Genomic DNA, 15,201 nt, shown 5'->3' with positions numbered 1-15,201 from the left:
CACTCAAGGCTACAAAGTTTCAATTATAGAAGATAAATAAATCCCAGGTACCAGGGCCTCCACTTGGGTCACCAGGGGGCGTGGCCAGCCTGCAAACCACCACAGGCCCCTCGCGCAGGCCGCCCCACACCCCAAGGGAACCCCCACCCTGATCCAGGACACCCTTCAGGGCAAACCAGCTGGCCCCCACCCGTGCACCAGGCCTCTATCCTATCTAATAAAAGAGTAATATGCAAACTGACCATCACTCCAACACACAAGATGGCTGCCCCCCTGTGGTCAAAGATCCTGCCCCATGTGGACACAAGATGGCCACCACAAGATTGCCAGCAGGGGAGGGCAGATGGGAGGGACAAGGTCTGCAAGGGAGGGCAGTTGTGGGCAATCAGGCCAGCAGGGGAGGGCAGATGGGAGGGACCAGGCCTTCAAGGGAGGGCAGTTGGGGGTGATCAAGCCTGCAGGGGAGGGCAGTTAGAGGTGATCAGGCCAGCAGAGGAGGGAAGTTGGGGGCAACCAGGCCTGCAGGGAAGGGCAGTTGGGGGCAAACAGGCTGGCAGGGGAGCAGTTAGGAATCAATCAGGCTGGCAGGGGAGTGGTTAGGGAGTGATCAGGCTGGCAGGCAGAAGTGGTTAGGGGCAATCAGGAAGGCAAGCAGGTGAGCAGTCGGGAGCCAGCAGTCCTGGATTGTGAGAGGGATGTCTGACTGCCTGTTTAGGCCTGATCCCAGTAGGACATCCCTCAAGGGGTCCAATATTGGAGAGGGTGCAGGCTGGGCTGAGGGACACACACCCCCATGCATTAATTTCATGCACCGGGCCTCTAGTATGAGTATAAACAATGGACACAGGCAGTAGGGGTGTGAGGGCATGTGCTGGGTGGGGGTCTGGAGGAGTGGCCAGGGAGAGGTCATGGGGGAAAAGAAGACTTATGTAATACTTTAAACAATAAAAAAAATTGATTATGTTATAGAGGGAATTAGTATAGTCATTAATGACCCCACAGAAATAAAATATGCTATAATTATCACTTCAAAGGTGATAAAATGTATAAATACACATTCAAATAAAGTTTAAAAAGAGACCAATTTCTTGGAATGTTAGAATATTGTTTAAATTATGGAGCAAAGGAATATGCACTTTACAAAATACTATTTTTTTTTCTTAAAGCATAAGACAAAAATGAACAATTTAACCTAAAGCAAAAATTTCCACACTAGCCCCAGCTGGGTTGGCTCAGTGAATAGAGCATCAGTCTGCAGACTAAAGGGTCTTGGGTTTGATTCTAATCACATGCCTGGGTTGTGGGCTTGATTTCCAGTAAGGTGCATTTAAGAGGCAGCAGATCAATGGTGCTCTCTCATCACTGATGTTTCTATCTATCTCTCTCTCCCCCCCTCTGAAATTAACAAAAATATATTAAAAAATATTTCCAAAAAATAAAAAAATAAAAATATTTCCATAGTATGCTAAATCACTTTGGGGGGAAATGTTGGTATGAAAGGAAATGAATAGTACTAGTATGAAAAATCACATTGTTTTTACCAGAAAAGGAAATTTAAATACAGTGCAACACAGTAGTAAATTGTTTGGTAGAAAAAATTTATATTCTACCTAATAATAGACAAATATGCAAATTGACCGTACCTTCGCTATGCCCGCGATTGGCCAGGAGGTGTTGGGGGGGGGGCGGGACTCGGGGTGGCCGGGGTGGCCAATTGGGCTGGTGGGACGCTGAGCTCGCGTCGCCAGTGGAGGCTCAAGCTCAGCGTCTGTGCCATGGCTGTGCTGCGGCACAGAAGGGGCCTCTGGGGCAGTGAGCTCACGTCCCACCACGGACCATCAAAAGCAGGGGAGCTTCTGAAAGGCCTGGCGCACCAGCAGACAGGCACCCAGCTCCCCAGCGATCGAAAGCAAAAGCGTGGGAGCTGGGTGCCTGTCCGCTCAGGCACCAGGCCTTTCAGAAGCCTTCACCATGCTGGAGGCTTCTAAAAGGCCTGGTGCACCAGCGGACAGGCACCCAGCTCCCTGTGATCGAAAGTGAAAGCGTGTAGGGGACCCTACACGTGCATGATTCAATCATGCACTGGGCCTCTAGTACCAGTATAATCATATAGCCAGATTACCACCTAAACAATAACTGTTCATTAAATTTTAGAAAATAGAAGTGAAAATCTTCAAAAGCTTGTGTAACTTAACATAAATTATCTTCTAACACATTTTAATGCCCTAGAAATGTAACCAGAAGTATATAATATAGAATAGTTTTAAGCGATAATAATATAGCCATAACTGTGGTTCTATATTGATAGCTTTCTAACTATAAAAATATATTAGGGCCCTGACTGGTTTGGCTCAGTGGATAGAGCGTCGGCCTGCGGACTGAAGAGTCCCAGGTTCAATTCCAGTCAAGGGCATGTACCTTGGTTTGTGGGCACATCCCCAGTAGGGAGTGTGCAGGAGGCAGCTGATTGATGTTTCTCTCTCATTGATGTTTCTAATTCTCTATCCCTCTCCCTTCCTCTCTGTAAAAAATCAATAAAATACATTTAAAAAGTAAAATGGTATATATAATGATATATATTTCTCTTATTAAATGTTTTGTTAAATATTTTGAGATTTTGAGCACTCTTTCTCTTATTATATATATTAGGACTAGCATAAAGTAGGAAAAATATATAAATTTTTTAATTATTGTGTATTATTGTGTAACTTTTAACAGCTCCAATAACAAAGGACATATTTTTAAAATGAATACAGGACCCATAATCTTGGTTTCCACTTTAGGCATTTATAATTACTAGAGTTTTTTAAATAAAACCATTAAGTTAAATTATTATTATTATGTATTTTTTAAGATTTCCTCTGGGATTGTCTGCTTTTTTTAAAATTAGAATTGGGTTATGAGTTTTTCAGGAGGAACGCAAAAGTAAAATGCCATTTTATCACATCATGTTAATAGTTTGTATGATCAACATGACATAATACTGTAGACACTGGCCTCATTTTCTGACTGGAGTACTATTTGTTGGGTTCCACACTCAAGTTTCTACTTTTCTCCCTTTCCATACTGTACTCTTTAGAAGGAAGTCACTGTATATGACCCACACTTTAGGGTTAGGCAGTTATGCTCCACCACCTTGAGAGTGGGCAGCTATATAAATTATTCAAAATTCTTCTACAGAGGATATTTGTCTCTTTTCCCCAATTATCCTTTTTACAAAAATGTATTTATATCAATATGGACTCATGGATAGTTATTTTATGCTTCTGGTTATATTTCCATACTACTTAATTTGGTGGCTCATATTGTTTATCGCTGGGTTACAGGAAAACAATTGACTTTATATATTCTTGTATCCTGCAACCTTGCAATACTCAATAGTTCCAGGAATACTTTTTTTTGTTGATTCTTTGGTATTTTCTTCATTGAGAAACAATTCATCTGTTAACAAAGGATACTTTATTTCATTTTTTCAAAACTATATAATTATTTTATTTCTTTTTCTTGTCTTAATTCACTAGCTTGGACTTCCAGTGCAATTTTAAATAGCAGTACTGAAAAAGGATAACTGTTCTCATCTTAAGGAAAACATGTCCAGTTTCCCACCATTAAGTACAATAGCTATATATTTTTGAAATGTTATTTTTCAAGTAGAGGAAGCTCCTAACTTATTCAGAGTTTTTACTATGAATGGGTTTTAGGTTTTGTCAAATGCTATTCCTGTATCTATTGTTATGATCATATGATTTTTTTTCTTCAGTGTGTTGATGAATTGAATTTACTGTTTGATTTTCACTTTTCAAACCAGCCTTACAAACCTAGAATAAATTTCACTTAATCATGGCGTATAATTCTTCTTTCATATACTTGGATTTAACTTACTAATATTTTGTTGAGGTATGCTGTATGTTTGTTTATGATAGATATTAGCCTGTATCTTCCCTTTCTCCTAGTATGTCTTACTTTCTTATAATTAGTAAACTTTTTATCCTAAGGTGAAAGCTAAGATTATTGTTTTTTAGATCTTTCTTCTTTTCGTATACATGTGTTTAATGCTATAACTATTCTAAGCAGCAATTTCACTGCATCTCAAAATTTGCATAAATATTTTTTTTCATTTTCATTTAATATATTTTTAATTTATCTTGAGTCTTTTACCTATGTGTTATTTAGAAATGTTTTGTTAAATATTTTGAGATTTTGAGCATTCTTTCTCTTATTAATTGCTAGTTTAATTCCATTGTGGTCTTTGAACATACTTGATAAAATTTTTATTAAATATGTTAATGTGTTTTGTAGCCCGATATGTTCCATCTTGTTGAATGTTCCATGGGAGCTTAAGAATCTATATTCTCCTGTTGTTGGATGAAGTATTCTAGACATAGAAATGGGGTCCGGTTGATTAAGAATGTTGTTTAGGTCAGCTCTATTTTTACTGATTTTCTGCCTGCTTATCATCTATCATTTACCAAAATAGAGGAGTTAAAGTATCGACTACAACAATGGATATGTCATTTCTCTTTGGAATTCTATCAGTTTTTGCTTCACAATTTTGGTACTGTGTGGTTAGTTGCATACACATTGAGGATTATGTTTTTTGGAGAATTATCATTATTAATTCCCTTTATTATTATGGATTCCCTCTCTTTATTGCTGATAATTTTTCTTGTTTGAAGTTAGCTTTGTCTGTAATTAATATAGCTACCTCTTTATTAGCATGTATCTTGTTGTATAGCATATATCTCTTTACCTCTTAACTTTTTAAAATCAATAAACTTTACTTTTAGAGCAGTTTGGAGTCACTATTGAGTGAGAAGTATGGGATTACCATATAATCCTTGTACCCACACATGCATAGTCTCTTTATTCATTTCTATTGATGAATCTACACTGACACGTCATTATCATCCTCAGTCCATACTTTGCATTAGAGTTCACTTTCTGCATTGTCTATCCTATGGGACTGGACAGATGTATGGATTTAGAAAAGCATGTGTTCACCACAGTAGTTTCACACAGAATAGTTTCTGTGACCTAAAAATCCTCTGTGCTCTGCCTTTTCTTTCCTCTCTCACCCAACTTCAGGCAAACACTGATAATTTTACTATCTCCAGACTCTTTCACAATATCATAGAGTTGAAATCACATAGTGGGCAGCCTTTTCAGATTGGTTTCTTCTACAAGTAATATGCATTTACATTTCTTCCATGTTTTCTATGGCTTTGGTTGCTTATTTACTTTTAGTACTAAATAATATTCCATTTTCTGAATGTTCCAGTCTATTTATCCATATATTTATTGTAGGACAGCTTGGTTGCTTTCAAATTTTGGCAACTATGAATAAAGCTGATATAAACATCTGTGTACAGGTTTTATATGGAAATACGTTTTCAATTTATTTGAGTAAATACTGAAGAATACAATTGCTGGATCATATGTTTCATTTTGTAAGAAACTTCTAAATTGTCTTCCAAAGTGGCTGTACCATTTTGCATTCCTATCAGGAGTGAATGAGAGTTCCTATTTCTCTACATCCTTACCAGCATTGATATTATCAGTGTTTTGGATTATGGTCTTAATAAGTGTATAGCGGTATTTCATTATTTAAATTTGCAATTCCCTAAAGTAAACTATGCCTAAACTTTACTGTTATTTTTTTTAATACTTAATAACCAATGTGGGCTTCCTATTATGTCCTAGATTAAATCCAGGTTTAACTTAGCTTTCAAGAACAGCATTAAGGGGTGACATCACCACGATAACAACATAAGCCATTTCTGACAAGAACAACTAACCATTATTCATAGACAGGATTCCACTGAGAAAATCCTAGAACATAAGGGTGAGGCTGAAGCATCTCTCTGCACCCCTGAGACAGACCGCATTAGAAGGGTAAGAGGGGCAGCTGCCTGTTGACCGCATTACTCCTGTCTCTGACAAGGGCAGCACCACACCAAGGGGCCTCCTAGCCTAAGCCTATAGTTGCTCAGTGGGAAGAGAGCCCAAGATGGGAATCCAGCTCCCCCAGCATTGAGGATTGCTTCTTGGGATTACCCACTCCAGTTTCACCTCTTGAGTACTATGGGGGAATCTGTGGGACTTGACCAATGGGAATCTGATTGAGATAGAGAAGGGGGAAGGCCTTGCAACCAGCACTCAGATATTGGCAGACCAGGTTCCTCTCTGCCGCACCCAAATTGTGGTCCCAACCAGCAACTGCAGAGCCAGTTGTGGCACACACAGGTTGCTTGATTTGGGATCTCAAATGAAGAGCATTGTCAGCTCTGGAGCTTAACTGTCTCTTCCTCACCTGCTGCATAGGCAGGGAAACTGAGTCATAGCCCTGCCTATTGGTGAGTGTAACTTCTGCCCAACCAGAAAGCCAGCCAGAACACCTGAAATCTTTGTAACCCAGTAAGTCTAGGGCAAAGAGTCCAGCAGGCAGGACCAAAGCAAAGCCAGCAGCTTTTAGCCAGAGAACTTGGGGCACAGGTGGCTTGAGTCAAGTCCACAAACAATTTAGCCCAGTGGTCGGCAAACTCATTAGTCAACAGAGCCAAATATCAACAGTACAACGATTGAAATTTCTTTTGAGAGCCAAATTTTTTAAACTTAAACTTCTTCTAACACCACTTCAAAATAGACTCACCCAGGCTGTGGTATTTTATGGAAGAGCCACACTCAAGGGGCCAAAGAGCCGCATGTGGCTCGTGAGCCGCAGTTTGCCGACCACGGATTTAGCCAATCTTGGAGCTGGTTCTCCCATCCTGCTAGGTATGGGAGCTAATTCACAGCCTAACCCTGCAGCTGAGTGTGCAGCTCAGCCCTGCCTGGCCAGAAAGCCTGATTGGAATACCTGGGAAGCTGGTTGGCGCCAACTCTGCCACTCCACCTGTGCCAGGGAGCTAATTCAATGCCACCCTCACTGATGAGCATAGCTGCCATCCCCACCCAACCAGGAAGCCTGGCCTGAGCACATGGAAACCTGTGTAGCCCAGCAACACTCTAATGTAGAGCCAGCCAACAGTGCTGTCAGTGGAGCAAAACAGGTGGCCCATTTTAGGTAGAAAACTTGGTGTGTGGTTCTGCTTTACTGGCCTTACACACCTTTGAGCCAGTTTTGCCACCATGCATGGGAAGAGGAACTAATTCAGAGCCTGGCTTCATGCAGAGGGTAGCTTCTGGATCCGTCTGACCAGGAACCCTGGTCCAAACACCTGGGAAATGGTTCGGGCCAGCCGCACTCAAGCAGAGATCTGAGCCAGTGACTGCCCATCTGAAGAGATAAGCCAGCTACTCCATCTGCCTCAGGAGTTTGATGCCCAGGTAAGCCTGCCTTAGTCCCCACACAAGAGGCTGGCCTGTCGTGGGGCTTGCTCTGAGACTGTCCCCAGACAGGGGAGCTATTTCATACCTCTGCCCATTGCTGAATACAGCTTCCAACCCTCTCACTAGCAAACTTCACCAGAGTTCCTGAGAATCTTGGTAACCCGCCCTGCATCCCCAATTACAGCAGCACTTAATTAAAGAACGCTACCAGTGGTCTGACATCTGCAGAGCCAACACAGTGGCTCCAACTGCTCAGGTGGCTTAACTAGCAGACCTGTCAGATTTGATTTCCAAATCAAGAGCCTTGTTAACCCCGAGGCCTGTTCTGCAGTGCCAAGTGGCAGAGAAACGAATTCACAGCCCCCAGCTAAAGCTAAATGCAGCCTCCAGTACAACTCCACCAGGAAAGCTAACCAGAGCTCCCAGGAACCTATGCAACCCATCTTGCAGGCAGAACTTGAGCAGAGAGCGTGGCAGGCAGGCCTGTTCATCTGCAGAGCTGGGAGAGTGGCCTGTCAGGCCAGGAACTGGGTGCATATTTCTGCCTAATTTGAGTTTCTAATAAGAGCCTTGTCACCTGGGTAGAGAAACTAATTTTTAACCCCACCCCCTACTGAGTATGATTTTCAGCTCACCTGACCAGTCACAGAGGCCAGAGGAACTTAGTAGCCCAGCCCATCCTACAGCCCTATCTGTAGTGGCACTAGAGCAAAACTGTAGGGCTAAACAGGGCCCTATCTGACCAGGAAATTCAGTGCACAATCCAGCCTGAGTTAGGTCCCCAAACAATGAGTATTTCTGTCTGTGAGCCCATTCTTCTGCCAACTACCACTAAGTATAGTACCCAGTCTAGGAGCCTGACCAGAGAATGCAGGAAACGAGAAAGCCCATACTGCAGAGAGCCAAGCCAGCAGGCCACCCAACAGTTCTCAGCCGCATGGGCAGTGGCCTTTCCCTAATGTAGACCCTGATAGTTCCACCTGTACTAGGACATTACCTGCAGACACATCCATAACATCAAGCCAAGCAGACAGGCGAAGAACTGCCTCTGCCAAAGTGAGCCTATGTGATATATTCAAAAGTTGCTAAGCACTAAATCCTAAAAGTACTCATGAAAAAAAAAATTTTTTTTCCAAATTTTTTTGTATCTATATGAAATGATGGATGTTAACTAAACTTACTGTGGCAATCATTTCAGATATATGTAAGTCCAGTCATTGTGCTGCACAACTTAATCTTATATTATGCTGTTTGTCAATTACATCTCAATAAAACTGGAAAAAAGAACTGCATCAACTCATAGCTTCACTCCCTTTATTTTGTTTCTGTTTGACACAAATTCTTTTTATTTTTGCTTTAACACAGGTAGTTTATACTACCAATTAGATATGTAAACAAACTAATTACAATGTAATTCTCTATAATAAAAGGCTAATATGCAAATAGACTGAACGGTGGAACAACTAGAACAACCAAACAACCAGTCGCTATGATGTGCGCTGACCACCAGGGGTGTGTGTGCAGAACATGGTGGGCATTGGCTGTGGAGGGATGGTGGAGCAGGTGAGCAGGGGCCTCAGACCAAGGTGGGCTGCTGGTCACTGTCATCAGGGTGAGCCTCTGGTGGTTACTGAAAATTCTTTGCTCCCGCACGCCACAGTCCTGCCTGGCGCTTGCAACTGCTGCCGGAGCTGGCCCCACTTGCACCCATTGCCGGTGCCCAGTGCCAGTCCCAATCACTTGGTGCCATCAGTGGGTACAAGCATGGCTGCCACCCTGATCACCCCTGAGGGCTTCTCCATGTCCCCCTGCTCCTGAGGGGCGATCAGGGCTGGCAGCTGCCGCTAGCACCTGCTGCTGGCACTGGCCCCAATCACTCTGTGCTGGTAGCGGGTGCGGGTGGGGCTGGCAGCATCAGTGTCAGTGTGTGGGAGTGGTGGTGGCAGGAGCGGGGCTGCCAGCAGACAGGGGAGCTGGGCTATGGCGGGAGGGGCCAGGTGGGGGACGCAGAGGATGGGCCAAGACCCACCCTTGTGCCTACCGCAGCCTTGCAGGCCACAGCTCCTTTCAAGGTGCATGAATTCATGCACTGGGCCCCTAGTATGAAATAATCTAATAAAATTCATGTTGCTCAAATAGCCCTGCAAGCAGCTAAAACTGAGTTTTGGGTGAGTGGGTGACATCCTGGAGCAGGTGACATTTTGGCTATGTTTGTAGAGTAGGTACAAGAAAGTAATTGAACAAAAGGGCTTACACACAAGCCAAGTGAATGCAATCGGCTGCTAAAATGTCTGCTGCTAGTACCAGTGGAGAGAAATGGTGCGCCTGCATGTAAGGCAGGTAAGGGGAATGAATGCAACATGATTATAGTAATCAGTCATTAGCGAACATTGTAATTCGTTATTAATAATTATATATAACAGGATATTGTAAAAATTAAGTTATGAAATTTTTATTAAAATGTTTCTTATATACCGTTATATTGGCTGGGCTGCAAAAATACTTGTTGTGGACTGCATGCAGCCCGCGGGCCCCGAGTTTGACATGCTTTCACCGGAAGAAGGAAAACTAGTTAAGAGACTATTACAGTGTCTAGTTGAGGAACAATGGGGATCTGAACTAAGGAAGTGACATTCACATAAGCGAAACCCATGCAGAATTTAGTGTCTTAGCAGGTCATTCCCAGAGACCGCTTCCTGCTTTGGTATGCCCATCTCGTAACTCTTGCCTATGTTGCTGCCAATGGCTCCCACCTGCAGGCTCTGCCAAAGCACTGTCCTTGCATAAATGCAGCACTCTCACAGTTTTTATCACCCCATGATCTACTGATATGAATGACCGATTTTATAGAATTGGGGATAAGAGTGGGGAGATAACTTGTGCAAAAGCCTAATTCTTTAGCTCAACAGGACTAATTCTTTTTTTAAAAATAAATCTTTATTGTTCAGATTATTACAATTGTTTCTCCTTTTTTCCCCCCATATCTCCCCACCACCTGGTTCCCACCCCCCTCTGCCCTTACCTCCCCCCAGTTTCAACAGGACTAATTCTATGGCACAATTTATACTTCCCTCTGAGTCAAGCTAAGCCTAGACTTCACCTCAAACTCCAACATTGTTTGGCTTTCCCTCCAATTATGGACTGAACTATATATCTTGGAAATTCATATGTTGAAGTATTAACTCCCAAGGTGATTGTCTTTGAAAATAAATTTCTGTTGTTTAAGCCACCCAGCCTGTAATATTTTATTACAGCAGCCTTGGCAGACAAGTTAATAAAATACATCTCTTTTTCTATATTATTTTGCCCTCACAAGTTTCTCCTGAAAGAATACCCTTAAAGTTATCACTTGCATGAAAATCCCCAGCTCAGGCTTTGGATCTAGGGAATCTGAGTTTATAGGGTGACTTATTGAAATATTATATTGGAGTAAAAAGTATAGGGAGACCTCCAGATTTGGGTTTGTGGCATTGGATGTAGACATTGGGGAGAAACATGGGATTTTATTCTCTGAGTCATTAACGAAGGGTGGTGTTTTTGTCGTCATTTACAAACTTAGGCTTCAGTTTCTCCATCTTTACACTGGATCCCTCTGACTCTAAGTCAGTGGGTGTTCGGCTTCCTGTACTGGGTTGTTAACATTTGAGTGCATTAAATGGCATTACACCTTTTGTTCTTTTTCTCCCCCTGCTTTTATTTTATTATTTTTTAAAATTTATCTTTATTGTTGAGAGTATTACAGATGTCCCTCTTTTTCACCCATTGCCCCCCTCCACCTGGTTCTTGCCCCACCCCAGGCCTTCACCACCCGAATGTCTGTGTCCAAGGGTTATGCATAAGTGCATGTAAGTTCTTTTGTTAATCTCTTCCCGCCCCTACTCCTCCCTTCCCTCTGAGATCCATCAGTCTGTGTCATGCTTCCATGCCTCTCGGTCTGTTTTGTATGTCAGTTTATTTTACTCATTAGATTCCAGATATAAGTGAGATCATGTGATACTTGTCTTTCTCTGACTGGCTTATTTCCTTTAATATAATACTCTCCAGGCCCCGCCATGCTGTCTCAAAGGGTAAGCAATCCTTCTTTTTTATAGCTGCCTAGTATTCTATTGAGTAAATGCACCATCTATCATTTGATGAAGCCCCCCTACTCTATTGGAGGTCGTGAATGATCAGGTATATTCTTCACTTACTAATCTCATAGGAAGCAGTACAAAGAGGCCAAAGGAACCCCTCACATATTAAGTACAAATTAATATTCCTTTTCAAGTGTTGGGGAGAAATCTATACACATACATTTCTGTAGCTATTTTAGCTCTTTCAATTAACTGTGGACATTTTGGAGAAAGGTAAATGAGATTAGCCAGCTAATTTTTGCTTCAATCCAAACATCTAAAAGGTTAACTTTTGTTTTCTAAACATGCTAGATTCTGTGTCTGCAGAGAGATTACAATGAACAGCCATGATAATCAAAGTAATCCGCTCACCTTGTCAATACACACAAGACCTGGATAAGAATGAAGTAAAAAAATATGTGAAAAAAGTCAGATTGGCACAATATGGGTCATAAAACACTATGATGGCTAAGGAGAATGAGAACAGATTGAATAAAAAAACATTAATCAAGAACTGACATGTGTTGTATTCAAAGCAAGACATGAGTTTGTTGAAAGTCCTTCAAATTTGTCAAGCTTATACAGAAATAAAATGGCAAATTTTACTTTGGAGGACAAAACAGCTTGAATGTGAAAATGCTAATGATGAGCTCATTCAGTAACAATTAGCAAATTAATTTTAAAGAGGTAGATTTTTATCTGAGGGTTACATTATAATTCATATCATGTGCAGGCAAAAAATAAGTCTCTTCGTGCATGAATCCTACAAGATTTTTCTTGGGTTTTGCTAGGAACTAGGACTTTAACTCTAATGGGCAGAAAATAGACCAGTTCATGATTTTCTTGTTTTGTATAGAAAAAAATTATAGTGAATGATTTGTCATGGAAAAATTAAATTTTTATTAAATAATTTGTTTCCATAATGAGAACATAAAATTTATACTGAGTGGCCTGATTATTATGATCTCTGAACAGCATAATAATCTGGCCACTCAGTGTATATCTTATATAATAAAAGGTTAATATGCAAATTGTCCCTGGACCATGAGTTCGACCAGCAGGCAGGCCAGTCAACCGCCCATGTCCCCTGCACGAATTCATACACCTGGCCTAATTCATACATGAATTCATACACCTGGCCTAATATATATATATATATATATTAGAGGCCCGGTGCACGAAATTCATGCACAGGGAGGGGGGTGTCCCTCAGCCCAGCCTGCACCCTCTCCAATCTGGGACTTCTCGAGGGATGTCCGACTGCCCATTTAGGCCCAATCCCAGTGGGCAGTCAGACATCGCTCTGACAATCCAGGACTGCTGGCTCCCAACTGCTCACCTGCCTGCCTTCCTAATTGCCCCTAACCGCTTCCACCTGCCTGCCTGATTCCCCCTAACCACTCCCCTGCCAGCCTGATTGATGCCTAACTGCTCCCCTGGCAGCCTGTTTGCCCCTAAATGCCCTCCCCTGCAAGCCTGGTCACCCCTAACTGCTCTCCCCTGCAAGCCTGGTCACCCCTAACTGCCCTCCCTGCAAGCCTGGTCACCCATAACTGCCCTCCCCTGCAGGTCTGGTCACCCATAACTGCCCTCCCCTGTAGGCCTGGTCCCCCCCCAACTGCTCTCCCCTGCAGGCCTGCTTCGCCCCCAACTTCCCTCCCCTGCTGGCCATCTTGTGGTGGCCATCTTGTGTCCAAATGGGGGCTGGATCTTTGACCACATGTGGGCAGCCATCTTGTGTGTTGGAGTGATGGTCAATTTGCATATTACTCTTTTATTAGATAGGACAGAGGCCTGGTGCACGGGTGTGGGCCAGCTGGTTTGCCCTGAAGTGTGTCCTGGATCAGGGTGGGGATTCCCTTGGGGCATGGGGCGGCCTGAGCGAGGGGCCTGTGGTGGTTTGCCAGCTGGCCACGCCCCCTGCCGACCCAAGTGGAGGCCCTGGTATCTGGGGTTTATTTATCTTCTACAATTGAAACTTTGTAGCCTGGAGCGGAGCCAAGTCTTCTGCTTGCTCTGTGGTGGCAGCCATTTCTGTTGTGACTTATGTATCTTCTATAATTGAAACTTTGTAGCCTGGAGTGGAGGCCTAGGCCAGCAAGGGCAGGCAGAAAGCTTGGATTCCTCCATTGCCTGGGAAACCCAAGCCTCCCTCCTGCTCTCTGTGGCTGTAGCCATCTTGGTTGGGTTTATTTGCACATCTGCTCGTGGCTAGTAGGCGTGGCTTGTGGGTGTAGCGAAGGTATGGTCAATTTGTATATTACTCTTTTATTAGAGAGGATATATATATATACTAGCTTTCCCGTTGCAGGAAAAATTCCTGCAATGGGATTTCCTGCTGCACTCTACCCTGCCTCCGTTCCTCCCTTGTTCGCCCGTCTCACCTTCTCCTCCAGCCCGCCCGCGTTTCCCTTCGCCCCGGGCCCCACCTCCGCTCCGCCCGCCCCGCCTTCTCTTCCAGCCCGCCCTTGTTTCCTTTCACCCCTGGCCCCCGCCTCCGCCCCGCCTTCTCCTCCAGCCCCCCCGCGTTTCCCTTCCCCCCCGGCCCCGCCTCCGCCCCGCCCTTCTCCTTCCCCCGGCCCCGCCTCTGCCCCGCCCTTCTCCCCGGCCCCACCTCCGCCCCCGCCCCCCCCCCCTTGCTTGCTTCTTTGAAGCTTTACTCCCTTCTGCAGCTGTTGGCTTCTTTGGACGCTGTCTTGATATGCAAATTAGCCACCATCTTTGTTGGGGCAATTTGCATACTCATCCTGATTGGTTGGTGGGCGTGGCTTGGCTGGTGGGCGTGGCTTAGGTGTAGCGAAGGTGCGGTCAATTTGCATATTTGTCTATTATTAGATTAGATATATATATATGTGTGTGTGTGTGTGTGTATATATATATATATATATATGAAAATGTATATATATATATATATACACACACACACACACATATATATATACACACACACACACACACACATATACATTAAGTGGCCAGATTATTATGATCTCTAATCTGGCCACTCAGTGTATATATATGTATAGACTTCAATTCTGGCTAAGTAAGGGATTTATACTAATCCTGAACCAGAGAGGTGGTAGACGTAAGGTAACTATTAGGCTGTTTGGAAATTCAACCTGAAGCACTTGCTTATTTTCCAAGAACTGGTTTTGGTTGAGATGACTGATTAGGCCAGTGCTTTCTATAGGACCTTTATTGGCTTTTATTGGGAAGACTGCCTTTTTTTTTTTTTTTTTTTTTTAGGAAACTCCACACTATTTTCCATTGTGGTTGTAACAGTCTGCATTCCCACCAACAGTGTAATAGGATTCCTTTTTCTCCACATTCTCTTCAGCACTTGTTTGTTGATTTATTGATGGTAGCCATTCTGGCAGGTATGAGGTGGTACCTCATTGTCCTTTTAATTTGCTTCCTTCTGATGCTTAGTGATGTCCAACATTATTTCATATGTCCCCTGGCCATTTGTATGTCCATTTTTGAGAAGTGTGTATTCAGGTCTTCTGCCCATTTTTTAATTGGGTTGTCTTCCTTTTGTTGAATTGTATAAGTACTTTATATATTTTGGAAATTAACCCCTTATCAGATGTATCATTAGCAAATATGTTCTCCCATACAATGGGTTCCATTTTCATTTTGATGGTGGTTTCCTTTGCTGTGCAGAAGCTTTTTAGTTTGATGTAATCCCATTTGTTTATTTTTTTTATTTGTTTCTCTTGCCCAAGGCAATGTATTGGTGAAAATTCTGCTCCATGAGATG

Source organism: Eptesicus fuscus, chromosome 2, assembly GCF_027574615.1.
Source record: "Eptesicus fuscus isolate TK198812 chromosome 2, DD_ASM_mEF_20220401, whole genome shotgun sequence".
Taxonomy (NCBI): domain Eukaryota; kingdom Metazoa; phylum Chordata; class Mammalia; order Chiroptera; family Vespertilionidae; genus Eptesicus; species Eptesicus fuscus.
The sequence above is the reverse complement of the archived record's forward strand: the minus strand, read 5'-3'. Positions refer to the sequence as shown.